This window comes from Galendromus occidentalis, unplaced genomic scaffold (assembly GCF_000255335.2).
Source record: "Galendromus occidentalis unplaced genomic scaffold, Mocc_1.1 scf7180000077453, whole genome shotgun sequence".
NCBI classification, from domain to species: domain Eukaryota; kingdom Metazoa; phylum Arthropoda; class Arachnida; order Mesostigmata; family Phytoseiidae; genus Galendromus; species Galendromus occidentalis.
This window is the reverse complement of record NW_003805441.1, coordinates 394,984-408,613: the sequence shown is the minus strand read 5'-3', so window position 1 is coordinate 408,613 and position 13,630 is coordinate 394,984. Positions and strand designations below refer to the sequence as shown.

The 13,630-nt window shown below is 51.6% G+C and overlaps 1 pseudogene; it reads right to left on the bottom strand.

Annotated features, from left to right (window-relative positions):
- Positions 1 to 8,521: 8,521 nt before the first annotated feature.
- On the bottom strand, positions 8,522 to 10,657 carry LOC100907713 (prolyl endopeptidase pseudogene; annotated as a pseudogene).
- Between the last annotated feature and the right edge of the window lie 2,973 nt (positions 10,658 to 13,630).

Here is a 13,630-nt window from a genome sequence, read left to right as displayed (position 1 = left end):
ATACTGTTAGGAAGGTGTCTGTTCGCGGCTTTGTCCTCCCTTAGCAGGATTCCTCCGAGCGAGGAAGGAATTTTATGCTCATTTCCTCATATAGGAGGCATATCCGTCTCGTAGAAATGAATGAACGGAAGTTCAGGCTGTGTTGAACTGCTGTTCATTGAACCTTACATTCTGCTATGATCCCTAGAAAACATACCAGAATCTTGAGCATACTCGAGGCATGCCACAGATCGGGTCGACTACCCCAACGAGTACCGTGGGGTAAGTCCCGTCTTCGGCGGGAATTGTTGAGCGGTCGAGCGTGACGATTCTTTGTACCATCTCCGAACACATTCATTCTCTCGCCTCAATCCACCTCTAAAGGTGTCCTAGACTTGCGGATCGATGAGCTTATCGGAGAAGTCTACTTTTTCGTCCGCAATGGAGAGCGTGGATGTCATTTTGAAGATTCGTAAGGACCCTCTCCCGAGTCGGAGGACTCCGGTAAGCCGTGGAACGAAATCGACGGATGGAAGGAGACGGGCGACGCTTCTGTGCGTATTCCTACCGGAAAAAAATTGAGACGTTTTCTATCACTCACAGGGGATGAAGGACAAGGTAAAAAATGAAGTAGAGGAATGCGAACGTGAGTGACGCCTCGCGCAAACTCGTGCGTCACGCGGATTTTCGACAATATGACCCTCATCAGCACTTTTAATCCCTAACCTCATCCGTGGCCAGGTGTGCCTGTCAGCATTCAATCACGATCATCATGACCTTTTGCAACACTGCGTCATACCCGCTGAGCGTATGCCTCTTGGAGATCCTCTGAGGCAAATGAGCACATATTCCCCGATTTGGTCAAGTTTGCACAAAGCGCCGGGAGCTTTCTCTGGGTGCCATATGAGGTCCTTGCTCCTGAATTGGTTCCTGGCAACCGCGGCCCCTGCCTCTCTCCGAGGTGATAGGTGACTCAGAGTTGAGGTCCCGCCACTTCTGGCCCTTCCACTCGTAGCAGACGCCGTCGTCACGAACGAATAAGATATCGATTTTTGGCGCGTCATCCCAGTTGTGCTATACACGTCCCAGCCGACGCCGACCACACCAATCTCTGCTGCACCAAAATTGCGTCTTCGCTGCCACGCCGAGACTCCATCCAAGCGAATCTCCCGGTCGCACCCTAACGCCGTCGTTGTCGCCGATCCTGGTAAGTCAAGAGGTTGCATTGGGGGGAGGTCGCGAAGCTCCTGCTCGCAAGCCGGAAAAACCTCGAGTTAGATCCGCCTGTATTTAGCCGGAGTACACCGCAGATGTTCGTGATGTTTGCCTTGATTCTTGTCAATGACCGATCGCTGCTCGATTCTTTCGACAATCCTTACCATTGCCGTCAGGATCGATCACGGAGGGGTTGCGGCTCGCCTTCACCACGAGTGACAACACACGGAAGATCACAGGTGAATTCATTCGGCGTGCTCTGGTAAACGGTAGCGGAGCAGCTCCTCGGGAGCTCTGAAGCACTTAGAGCCAGAACCTCCGTCTTACGTAAGACTCTCCGAATAATGCGGGACCTTCCGCTCCTTGTATTCATTTACTCCTGGAACCCTCTTGGGGCGCTGACAGGACGACGGAGAATCCAGATCACGTTATCCATTAATTTTGCTGACCTCGCAAAAGTCCAATTGCAGATGAGAGAATCTTTTCATAGTGTCCCCGGATCCATCTCGAGGTATCAATTCTGTTCCAAATGCGGAGCATCTCTGCCTGTCAGAGTGTGCAAGCCTAGCTTTTTTGATCACGGAAGGAGCCGGTCGCACATGTGTTCCACAGTGTTCGAGTGACAGTCACTCACGCCGGTTTGTAAACGGCTACAAAACAGCGACTTTTCCCATCGAGGAGCCGTAAATGGGATCCTGCGCGGGAGGAAGTCCAGCTGTGGAGAGAAAGCTTCCCCAGCGAGAAGAAGGAGGTGATCCGGGACTCGAAGAGCCTCAGTAGTACTACTTTGTAGGATCTATCAGAGATCAACATCTCCATTCGATACTTCGAGCGTTTCGGGAGTAAAAAAACTACGCACGGACCTCAGTCGATCATGAAGTGTTCCCTGCAATCAATGCGACCGCAACAGCCGACTGGCTCGGGGAGGCCTCGAAAACACAAGCACAAGGTGCACGCATCTGCGAACTCTCCCCAAGACTCCTATCGATCATCGAGGGCCAGATCTGAGAGCCTCGATCGTCTTCCCCGAGGTTTCTGTGATGTCTTTCCGTGGGCTAGAGAGATTCGGGGGATCTTTTGTTCGATTCGGATCGGAGCCTTTCATCCCAATAGCTCGCATTCGTAGATTCGAACAAAGGCTGTAACGAACAAAAGGAGACCGGCACTTGTACTCGAATGTATTGAGCGCTGGAGCGAAATTCGCGTTCTGATTTTCTCCTGTACTTCTAAAATGTTCTTCTGTCGCTTCGGCTCACAATGAACCTCAACTATCACGGTTCCTTGATGGTCGGCCTCTACGAGGTCCCCCTGGTCAGTCTCTTCAAGCCATACGCAGCATTGCTTTCATTTCCTCAGATAATCTCAGCACGGCGCAGGTCATCGAGACGGCGAACTTTACCATCGCGGACTCAACGTGCATCCCGAATTTCCCATTTGCCAAGAGTCTCCAATCACCTGGACATCCTGTGGTATAAGCAATGCAAATGTTTCGACCGTCTTCAAAATACCCGTCGGCTCGAACATTCACCGGATTCCGTATTCCGACTGACTGCCGTGAGGAACCGATCCAAGCTAATAAAGGCGGATAGGAATCCGACTGTTCGGAAGCATATCAAAGTATATGAGGCGACTCCCCGATTGGAGCCCAAAGGTTCGCAACCCTGTCAGCTTGACCAGAAATCCTATTGTTGTATGACGCCGGTCAGCTGACTCAAGGTTGCCCCTCTCGCACCAGCCTGCCCGTGGCGACGGTGGCCTCAACGTCAATCACAGAGTGCGAGCGAGAAGTACTATAAAGCGAATGCTCAGTTGAGACAGTTGAATGGTCAATATGAAGTTCGTTTTGGTTATGACCAGTTTGGTGGTCCTATTGGCCCTCGCTGATGCCAAGCCCAAGGAGTCCTGTCTGTCGGGTCTACCGGGAAGTGAAGAATGTCTGCAAAGAGCGATTGAAGACAGCGGAATAGGCAAGAAATCCGCTCGAAGGGTCAACAGAGCGGTCTGCAAGGTGCTCCGTGCTTACGAGGGGAAGAGTGAATCGTCGTCCTCATCGTCATCATCCTCAACGTCATCGAGTTCAGAGTCTTCCGAAAGACCGATCACCGAAAGCGCTTGCGAAACCATCAGGAACATTCGGAGTGACTTGATTTCGAAGCTCAACAAAAAAAAAATTCTGCGAAGGGCCAACATGAGCGGTCTCGTGGGACAATTCGAGGAGTGCGTCTGCGCCGCTTCTACAACAGAAAGCAGCAGCTCCGAATCTTCAATCGACGACTTGACAACCGTACGATCTACGACTTCCTGGTCGTCCTCTTCAGAAAGCGATGAGACAACGGGGACTTTTCGAACAACCACAGAGATTCCGGCTTCCACCACCAGGCTCCCAATAACAACCACCAATTCTCCCAGACCTACAACAGATCTGCCCAGACCTACAACGGATCTCCCTAGACCCACGACTGACCGACCCACACCTACGACCGACCGACCCACACCTACGACTGACCGTCCAAGACCTACGACAGATCTTCCCAGACCTACAACTGACCGTCCCAGACCTACGACTATCCCCCCAAGACCTACGACTGACCGTCCCAGGCCTACGACTATACCCCCAAGACCTACGACTGACCGACCCACACCTACGACTGACCGTCCCAGACCTACTACCGATCGTCCCAGACCTACGACGGATCTCCCCAGACCTACGACGGATCTTCCCAGACCTACGACGGATCTTCCCAGACCTACGACGGATCTTCCGAGACCGACGACAGATTTCCCCAGGCCTACGACAGAGCGTCCCATACCTACGACACGCCCGCCCCGACCTACGACCGACCGTCCACGACCAACCACAGTTCTACCTAGATCTACCACGAATGTTCCCAGCTCCACGACTCTCCTGTGAACGTCGACGGAAGAAGTCTCCTCATCGACCGATATATAGTTCCTTCCTACGGGGTTCATCCCCGACTCGGGAGAGCGGATAATTATTCGAAACCAAAAGAATCAAGATCGGAGCTTCGCGGGTCAACTCAATTCAATTTTATCCTCAACGCTCAACCGACACATTCCTCCTCCGATTGAAGTTCCCAGACGGACGTCAATCGCTCAATTATTTTCTCCGGGACCAAACGGAGTTGTTCAAGAGGCTCGAATCGAGGCCCCATGGCAAACTTCACTCCTCTCCCTTTGGAGGGGGAGCAAAATTGCGAAAATCAAAGTCTCACCTACCACGGGTGGTTCATCGATTCTCCGAGGCGCGTTGTATTCGCTGAATGACCTTTCAGAACGCAGGGGAATCCCCACCTTCAATAAACAAACGTGAAACAGCGTCCCTAACATTTATCTTTGAATATATTTTGGGAGTGCGTAATTCAGATCGAAAGATTAAGATGACGATGAAGGTGACGATATGACGTGACCTAAAGCGATGATTGGCAACTTATACAGACAATGCGACGACCTTCAGAGCTCGAGCCGTCCTACTTGATCCTGGTCACGTAAAATGTACTTCGGTCTGCGAAACACGGGTGGTAGATACCCTAGTACCCGTGGGCTCTTCGGTCCCCCATATCTTCCTCCCTACGGAAGCCGTCCAGCGATGATTTGAAAAACCCACACTCGCCGTCGAAAATCTATTCCGGAGTAAGTTTGACGATAAAATCAAAGCCAGTCAGTTGACCTTTGGGAAGTTTTTCTTCGTGGAGACGTCTGATACGATCACACATCGTTCCGGGGAAGCTCCGATAGGCGGAGAAATGTCTCTCAATGGGCGTGCTCAGCGTGGCCCATATAATCTGCCGGAACTTTCCCTCGGGAGGGAGTTCTCTCTCGAGCGAGTCCTCCCTGTTCGAGGAAAGTCCGTGATCACACAACATCACAAAGGCTCCTTCTTCTCGACTTCCCGGGTCGCTCCAATGCCAACTCGTCGATGTCATTGACATCCCGCGGTATGCATGCGACTGGACTGCGTCCTTCTTTCAATCGAGATAGTCGATGGGAGCCACAATGGGACCAAGACGGAGAATTGAGACCTCGAATCCGATCACAGCCGACCGACTCCGACAAAGATCGGATACATTGTGCAGCGGGTCACGATTGCCGATAGCCTTGTACGTTTCCCTCTTAGGCCTACAGGGTCAAGCTGGAGTTCATTGTCGTCCGGAGCCTGACTGCTCAAAGAAGTGGCAATTGAGTCAGTCGATAGACTTCTTAAATTCATGCCGCGGATCTCCGAGCGATCCGCTTTTGTATCTGCATTCGTCCAACAAGCTTCAGCCGGCTTCCCAGAACCATCCTCCAGAACTGCGGATTCGGCTGACAAGCCCTTACTAGTCGAGACGTCACGCGAATAGAATCCCTGTAATTTTCTGCGACGGAAGCCGCCGAGGTTCATTTTGTTTCTGCCGGAGGAAGGTTGATCAGGTCGGAGATCACGCCATCTACGAGGCTCCTGAGACGGTTGGCAGAATCCCCGACTCTCAGAGAGAAGAGTCATCGCGCATAGGTACTCCTCTCGGAATAACTCGGAGGAGACAGAATTCCGATGTGTTCCGATAAGAGCTCCCACGAGACTTGTTCGTAGAAGCGTACGTCTTGTTCCGTTTTTTCGGAGAAAATTGGAGGCTCTTCGCCGAGCTCCACTCCACCATAGCGCGTCGTAGTATTCGTCATGAGAGTCTTCCCCCTACCACTCAATCAGAGTCCACAATTTGCTAGCCTTGGAATTTGGATGGCTCCATGATATTTTGGTTCTGAAACGGTGTGTTCCATGCGTTCCACGTCCCACGGAGAACTACACAGCGCGCGAAATGCCAAACACGTAACATTCCAACGACGACACACAGAACGGCCTTCCCATTCAAAATATATGGCAGACCATTGAGTGTTCCGCGAATCGCCGACCCACAGCTACAACGTCAGTTCTGTTAATTGCCGACTGCGGTCGATTTCTTATGTGCTCTCTCTCTCTGAGAGGGAGCTGCATATATGTAGTTGGCTCCTGGAGAGTCTGCTTAGCGGCAGGTCCCTTCAAAGAATGAATATTTGCCTCACGGGATATTTGGAACGCGATTTGCGTCCGGCAATCACGGCCTCGACTCGCGGCGAAGCTCGTGGTCACGAGACAATACAAGCGGGGCTGCGGAAACTGAGTTTGATGAATTCATCCTCTCGAGCTGTCGCCGCGATCGGCATGCGACACCGAGCTTCATGGTGGACGAGGTGTACTAGGAAGTAATCGAGGAACAGTCGGTTCGCTCCTAGACGAAACAGGGTGCTTTCTGGCGTCGCTTTATTGCACCTACCTACGCACATTGGTCCAACGTCAGACCAATGATTGCTTCACTCTTTGTAATTTTTGTCATGCCTCCACGCTCGGAACTACGGGGCGTTCCTCCGACCGTTCGGTCGGTCGGTGTCAGATATCAGACGATCTGCTGCGAGTGTATGAGTTCATCATCAACGGGACACTGAACGGTTGTCTGGGAGTTGATAAGTTATCCTCAGGCTCTGGAACTAGCTCGACCGCTGAATTTCCGAAAACGTCAGAAGCGAAAATGGGCCAAGGGACCGCTTGGAGCGTATCCTTCACCATCAAGGTCGACGGGGCGATTGCTCATCACCGCGACACTGAAAGTGCTTTTTGGGAATCTCTGTTTACCAGCGTGGCTCGTTACTCATGATTTGCGACCTCCTCGCGTGAGACTGAGCTGCGCCGGCTCATTTTTCCCTCGCTGTGGGATGATTTCTCTCGGAAGCGCTGTGCAGCCGTCGGAATGGACTCGATATTGCCCCGCTCGTTTCAACCGGTTTCTATGTATTGGAATAACTCCGATCGATTGAAACGGAATCCAAATCAATCTATTCTCGGCCTGGAAAAATCGTCACCAATCAGGATGCGATGAATCCCATTCTAGATCACCTGATGAGCTCCGATTCGATCCTTCCGGCTGGCCTCCCCATCATTCCAGGAAATGGGAAGGCCGGGATTGATTACGAGGGACATGGATCTCATCATAACCCATGATTCCTCATGTTGTCATCCGCAACCACCTGAGATTGGACAGCTCCTCCAGTAAGCGGCTCGATGAGCCCTGTGCCTGGCATCCATGATCCTGCCCGACCATATTTCACTCAAGTGTCGAAAGAATGCCCGATTGAGGTGCACCGTTGGCAATTAATGACGACCCCCACCGCCTGCAGGGGTGTTTCGCCACGTCCGTCACTTCTCAGACACAGAGAAAAGTAAAAGTATACCAGTGACGTCATCGAGATCAATCTGAGACCCTTCCCACCGTTCCACTGGAATTTGTGCGAAAGTGAGAGTCGTCCCTCGAAGGAACGCTCCCGTCCTATTATACAAGGCGCGAAGCTTCCCGTCTCCAAGAATTCACGTCGGAGCATTTCTTCTGGCGAAACATGTCGTTCGACCGATGAGCCGAGACCGCATATTGGGTTTCGAAGGTGGCTGCGGAAAACGTGCACCGTTGGATAAAGTCCGAGAATTACGTAGAGGCCTTGTGTTTCCTTTTTCTCCAAAGTGAGGGACCTCCGATAATACAGCTTTTGTTGAGGACGTGATTCTAATGAATAGTGAAAGAGGGAAACAAATGCTCTTACCAGTCGTGACTTGATGGACATCAGGGAGCCGACATCTCGCGGTTTCTCCTCGAATCCGGATGACTTGTTTTGGCGTAACTTTCCCACAGGTATCACTGATATTCTATGAAACGGATTGTTTCGAGAATCTGCGCTGGAGGATCGGCCCCTCCAAGAGGAGGGTCTATCTATCACACACGTTCGTGTGGCCTAAGGCGCGAAAAACCGGGAAGTACCTTCATGGAGTGACCTAGGACCTCGAAGGCTAGACGCCTTCGTTCTTGAGAGGCACACTGTCGGGAAGTGATATTTTATGGCGAGGCAATCCAAGGTCGGAAGATTCCTTTTATGTTCCACATTAGCTTCTCATTTGGATGGTTTGGGACAGAAGGCCGTTTTCCGCGGTTATACGACCGAAGATACGGATCAGGCTTTATCCCAGTTCTTCCCGTCGATCGGCCTCTCACTTGGCGATACCATTACGAGGGCCGTTCGGGAATTAAGAGGTTCCAGGGGAGGGGTTCCAACGCGCGACCTGTTGGCTGCTCTGACGGGTGCTCCTTTCCGCCTATAATAATTGTTCGCAGCAATCTATCAGTGGAAGAACCGGGAGCGCAGCTCTTTTTTACGAAGGAATCATTTATTCCGTACACTTTATCATTTGAATCACAAATCAATATCCGTCTTGTATCTTTTGGAAGAGACTCATCATCTGCATGGGTCAAGCTGCAGAAAATCTCGACAAATCCGTCGTGAGACTGAGAGTCCTAGACAAGAAACACATGGTGTTGACAAGGTCTTCAATACGCTTTCCGGTGGGCTTCCCCGATCCGTGACCCGCCTTCGTGTCAATCAGTGCCAGAAGAGGATTCGTGTTATTGTCGGCCAGCCTGTACTGTAATTCTGCGATGAATTTCAGCGAGTGTGACGGCACGACCCGATCATCGTGATCAGCTGTTCTGACCAGCAAAGCCGGATAGTTAGTTATCGAAGTCGGAATGTTATGAAGTGGGGAAATTTTTCGAATGAAGGCGAAATCGCTAGCGTTGTCCGGGTTGCCGAAATCCGCAGTCCACGCGTATCCAACGGTGAACTTGTGGAACCGGAAAAGATCGGTGACCGGCACACCCGCGATAGCGGCTCCAAATAACTCCGGACGTTGATTGATACTGGCTAAAGTCACCATACCGCCATTGGACCGACCGTGCAAAGTCAAACGCTCGGCCGAGGTATAATTTTGATGAGCTAGGTACATGGCGGCCGCGTGAACGTCGTCCAGAGTGTTCTGTTTATGGGACAAACGACCGGCGTCGTGCCAGAGCTTCCCGTATTCCCCACCGCCTCGAACGTTGGCAACGCTGACCACAAATCCAAACGCGTAAATCAGCATCAGGTAGAGCAATGAGAACTTGGGCGTCACGGGAGCCCCGAAACCTCCGTACACGTAGAGGAAGCCGGGAGCGGATCCGTCGAAGGTCTGATTAGCTCGGTGAATCACGTACATCGGGATGCGGGTGCCGTCCTTGCTCTTGAAAAACTCTTGTTTGTATTGCAGATCATCGGTCGACCACTTCCCCATCCCGAGACGGGTCCGTTCGTGCTCCTGCAACGTGGCGTGAGGAGCGAGAGATATATCACTTTTGTAGACGATATTGGGATTTTTGAATGACTGGACCTTGAAGAACACTTCCGAAGAATTTCTAGCACCAGCTGCCGCCTCGATGAAACCGAAATCGAAAGGGAGCTGCTGCAAATGTTCGCCTTTCAAATTGAAGAGCTCGATCTTGCTGGAAACGTCCTGGATGTACTGGGCAACTATCTTGTCTCGTCCTCTGACGCTAGCTTTGATCATGGTCCTAGAAGGATCTTCTTCGATTACATCGATCCACTTTTCCGGCTGATCGATGTTGATCTTGACAACTCCGAAATTCGGTCGATCCTTGTTCGTATACCAGTAGGTATCACTGCCGTCGTTGGCTAAGAATGACATTTCACAATCGGAATTCCCGTAGAACGTCCGTAAACTGAACTTTGCATTTATCTTCGTTGGAATATCCGCTATGTATACCCGGTTGTTCAGGGTGTCTTCGTGGGCGGAAATGACGAGGAACTTCTCGCCGTCGGAAATATCGAATCTGAACCTCCATTTCGGGTGATCGGGAAACTCAGCGATCAGAACATCATCGCTCTGCGATGTGCCGACGCGATGGTAGAAGATTTTTTGGTTCAAGGCGGCTTTGGTATCGGTGCCGGACACCTCCTCGTCTTTCCGGTCGGGGTACTGTCCGTAGAAGAAACCGTTTTCATCTTTGGTCCACGCGACGAGCGAGAATCTGAAGCGTTCGATTTTGTCTGGCAGGTCGACTTTCGTTGCAGTGTCTCTGATGCGGATTGATTTCCAGTCGGATCCCGACTCCGAAACAGCGTAAGCGAAATATTTTCCGGAGTGCGATATGAACGTACCGGACAGGGAAATGGTTCCATCCGTTGAGAATCCGTTCGGATCCAGAAAAACTTCCTCGTCGGCACTCCCGTCCGCTTTCTTCCGGTAGACGACGTTCTGGTTCTGTAGTCCCGAGTTTCTCTCGATGTAATAGTAATCGCCGTATTTAACGGGCGCGGAGAATTTCTCGAAGTTCATCACCGAACTGATTGTTTCCTTGATTCTCTGCCGCTTCTCACAATCCCTGAGGAACGGTTCGGAGACGGCGTTCTCCTCACGAACGAACTTCTGGGTCTCCTCGGAGTCCGGATCCTCCATCCATCGGTAGGGGTCCTTGACGGGGATCCCATGGAGCACATCCGCGATTGTAGCTCGTCTCGGCTTCGGATATTCCAATGAGGGGAAGAGCCGCATCGTGGTTTTAGTACAGTGCGCCTTCGGAAGACATGACGATGGGAGCGATATCGGATAAATAGCCACTTTCGGTGAGGAGGGAGCCTGAAAGCGCGTGATATGATTGAGACAGCCGCTCGAATTGGTGAACACACACGTTGGTTCAGAATTAAGACTGACAGATGTTTCTTCCAAGACGTTCCAGTGATTCGTTCTCGAGCACACGACGAGCGCTCGTCGACAACGTCGCGTCGGATCGACGTTCACCAGCTGGGCGAGATATTTTCTCAAAGGGGTTCTGTCGAAGTTCTGCTGCCGTACAAAGGGTTTCTCGATTCGGCGGGATGCCACAGAATTGCGCCCCCTTTCTGGCGTCTCTCTGTGAGACGCTTGGATGGACAGGTCTGCGGGCTTTCTGGGATGACCCCTGAGAAGATGACCGTTGACTGACGCAGTGACGACGGATCTTCCTCCTCGTCCCTCCGAGCTATGCACATTCGAATTCCAATTCTTTTCAGCTCAAGCGTCAGAATGCCGGGCTCCGTCGAGGCCGTAGCTCCGGCATCTTGGTTGGCTAAAAAAACTTTGGATCGCCTTGACATCCGCCCTGAAGAAAAAGCACCCACATGGAGAACGGGAGAGCAATCAGAAATATTTTGTCTGGCGTTTTCTATTGATAGCGCAAACACCGATTAATTCAGTATTTTTTAAAAAAAATCATGACGTCTTCGCACCGACGGTGCTAGCATCCCGCTTCACTAAGGGACAGCTAGTTGAAAAAAGATAACATTCTCACTGCTGATATTCTTTCTCGCGAATGAAAACCGAGGACCACATCCCTCGAACGCTCGGTACAGGTACAATGAGGGGGGGGGTCTCATATCGTCGAGGTTACCCGATGTTGGAGAGTCACGCCGGCGAGCCCTCCTGGAGGCTCGTTGGATTCGGGGTCACTCTCACCACCCTCACTCCCTGCACCTCCCGTTTTCCCGAAGGCTTCTCAGTCACTCAATCGGTGCTACCTTAATCGTATGCTTCTCAAAGCTTTCGATTGCGCGTACGCCGTATTTCTGTCTCCATTCGATTCCCCGATCGTAGGCCGAGCCAAGCCCTGGTTGCTGCCGCTGCAGAGTGTTAGGTCACCCGAATTAAAGGACGGTGCTTTTTCGGCCAACGGAAATTAGGGAGAAGGAAGCTCAATGAATAATAATTGAAGTGCCAAGATCCTCTCCCTATCGAGGCGCCGCAGCATTCCGCCTGGGTCTGATCTTTTTGACAATAGGTCGTAGCAGAAACCTCATCAGTGCGGGATGACTAGCGGCGTACGACAAGGTGCCGACTTCTCGAGAATTTCTTGACAGCGGAATCCTCTTCACTGTTGAGTATTTCCATTTTCTTGTAATTCAGGCTCAGCTTCGTATCGAGCGGCTACAAATGTCTCGGCCTAGATTTTCTCAGCCATAAGGAGGCTTCCGATCGATTGCGCGCAGTCTTTCAATGAGGAGAGCAGACAAGACCTGTGGGGCGAAGGAGTGTTAAGCATCGGAGCAGCCATGACAAGGACGGTCGGGGATCGGGAAGACGCCTGTCAGGGCAGGATGTTGGTTGAGCTGTTCAGGGGACGCAGCTGCCTTCCGGAGAGTTACCCGATAAGACCTAGACTATCTCTAGACTTCTGAAGACTTCCAAACAGGAAAGAATTTTGAGCAACTCATCGAGCGCTCCCTGTACCAGTTCCTGCAACCGGTGGAGCCACGGAGCAGCAGTGAGCTGACGAGGAAACCTAGAAATACAGTGAGGAGATCTCATCATCCTCGATTGAGACCTTGGAATAGATAAAAGCTTGACGCTCGTTAGAACGCCATTATCATGCCGTGCGGGTATGCTGAGCGCACGGTCACGTCGCGGAGATATTCTGGACTCTGGAGAGCGGTCATAGGTCATAGCCTACCCGCGAGTGCTTCCTCAGAATAGCGCTCTTGAGCAATACATATCCCGGATTCGGCTCAATGAGTAGTTTAGAAGGATTTCGTACGTCTCCCAGTAGCGAGCCATCCATTGTCCAACTATCGACCGCTTCCTTGGTCACAGACTCCGTAGTATATCCTCGTACTTGACGGGGGTTTTCCTCAGGGTCTGTGAGGCTCAATGGAGGACTCACGAATGCGAGTAGGAGTTTCGACCGATGCTCTCGCTCAGACCTGAGGACCGACAAAGATGTTCATCCGTTGATCATTATTCATTATTTACTCGGAAATCAGCTGCGATCTCTCCGAGCTTTGCTTTCTTCACCTTGAACGCAAGACCGCATGTATCATTCAGGGGGCTCCGACTCGGTTTTCCCAATGCTTCCGGGGAGGTTCCCGCAAAGCCTTATTCATTCTCCCGGCTGGACCACGGAGCCAGAGTTGAACGCCTCAGGTATCAGCCTCGGAAGATTTCCTCCGAGGAACTCTCCTTGCGGAGAATGGTTTGCCGCTGCTGCTGAATATGCGCATACGAAAACGTCAACGGGAGCTCCTATACACAGAGTGTGCCGTAGTCAATGTTCTGATTACACTTCCGATAGGATTTCGTCGGTCCACAAGAATCAGGCCCATGACACTGTCAGGTTCAATTCGAAAACACCGACTTTCTCGCCTCGAACTAACGCCGATCCAGAGCAGCCGGAATTTTCTAAGAGGGCTCCCGTTAATTCATTCAAGGAGGTCGAATGGGCTCCTCGATGATTGGGGACTCAGATGAACCACAGCGAGATTTCGATGAGTTTCTGCTCTTCGCGAGAGCTGCGTTCCCCATTTCCGGCGTAGCTTATTTTTCGCTCAAAAATCTGCTCTGGGAGAGTCGTGCTGAGATTCGCAGCTTCTTCCCTCCCTGCCGACTTTCCGCATTCTAGAAGGCTTCAGGTACTCTGGGATATGCAATTACCATGGAGTATATTTCTTTGATGACGATGTTTTCCCTTCGATCGCATTCGGGACATCCCTCACCCCT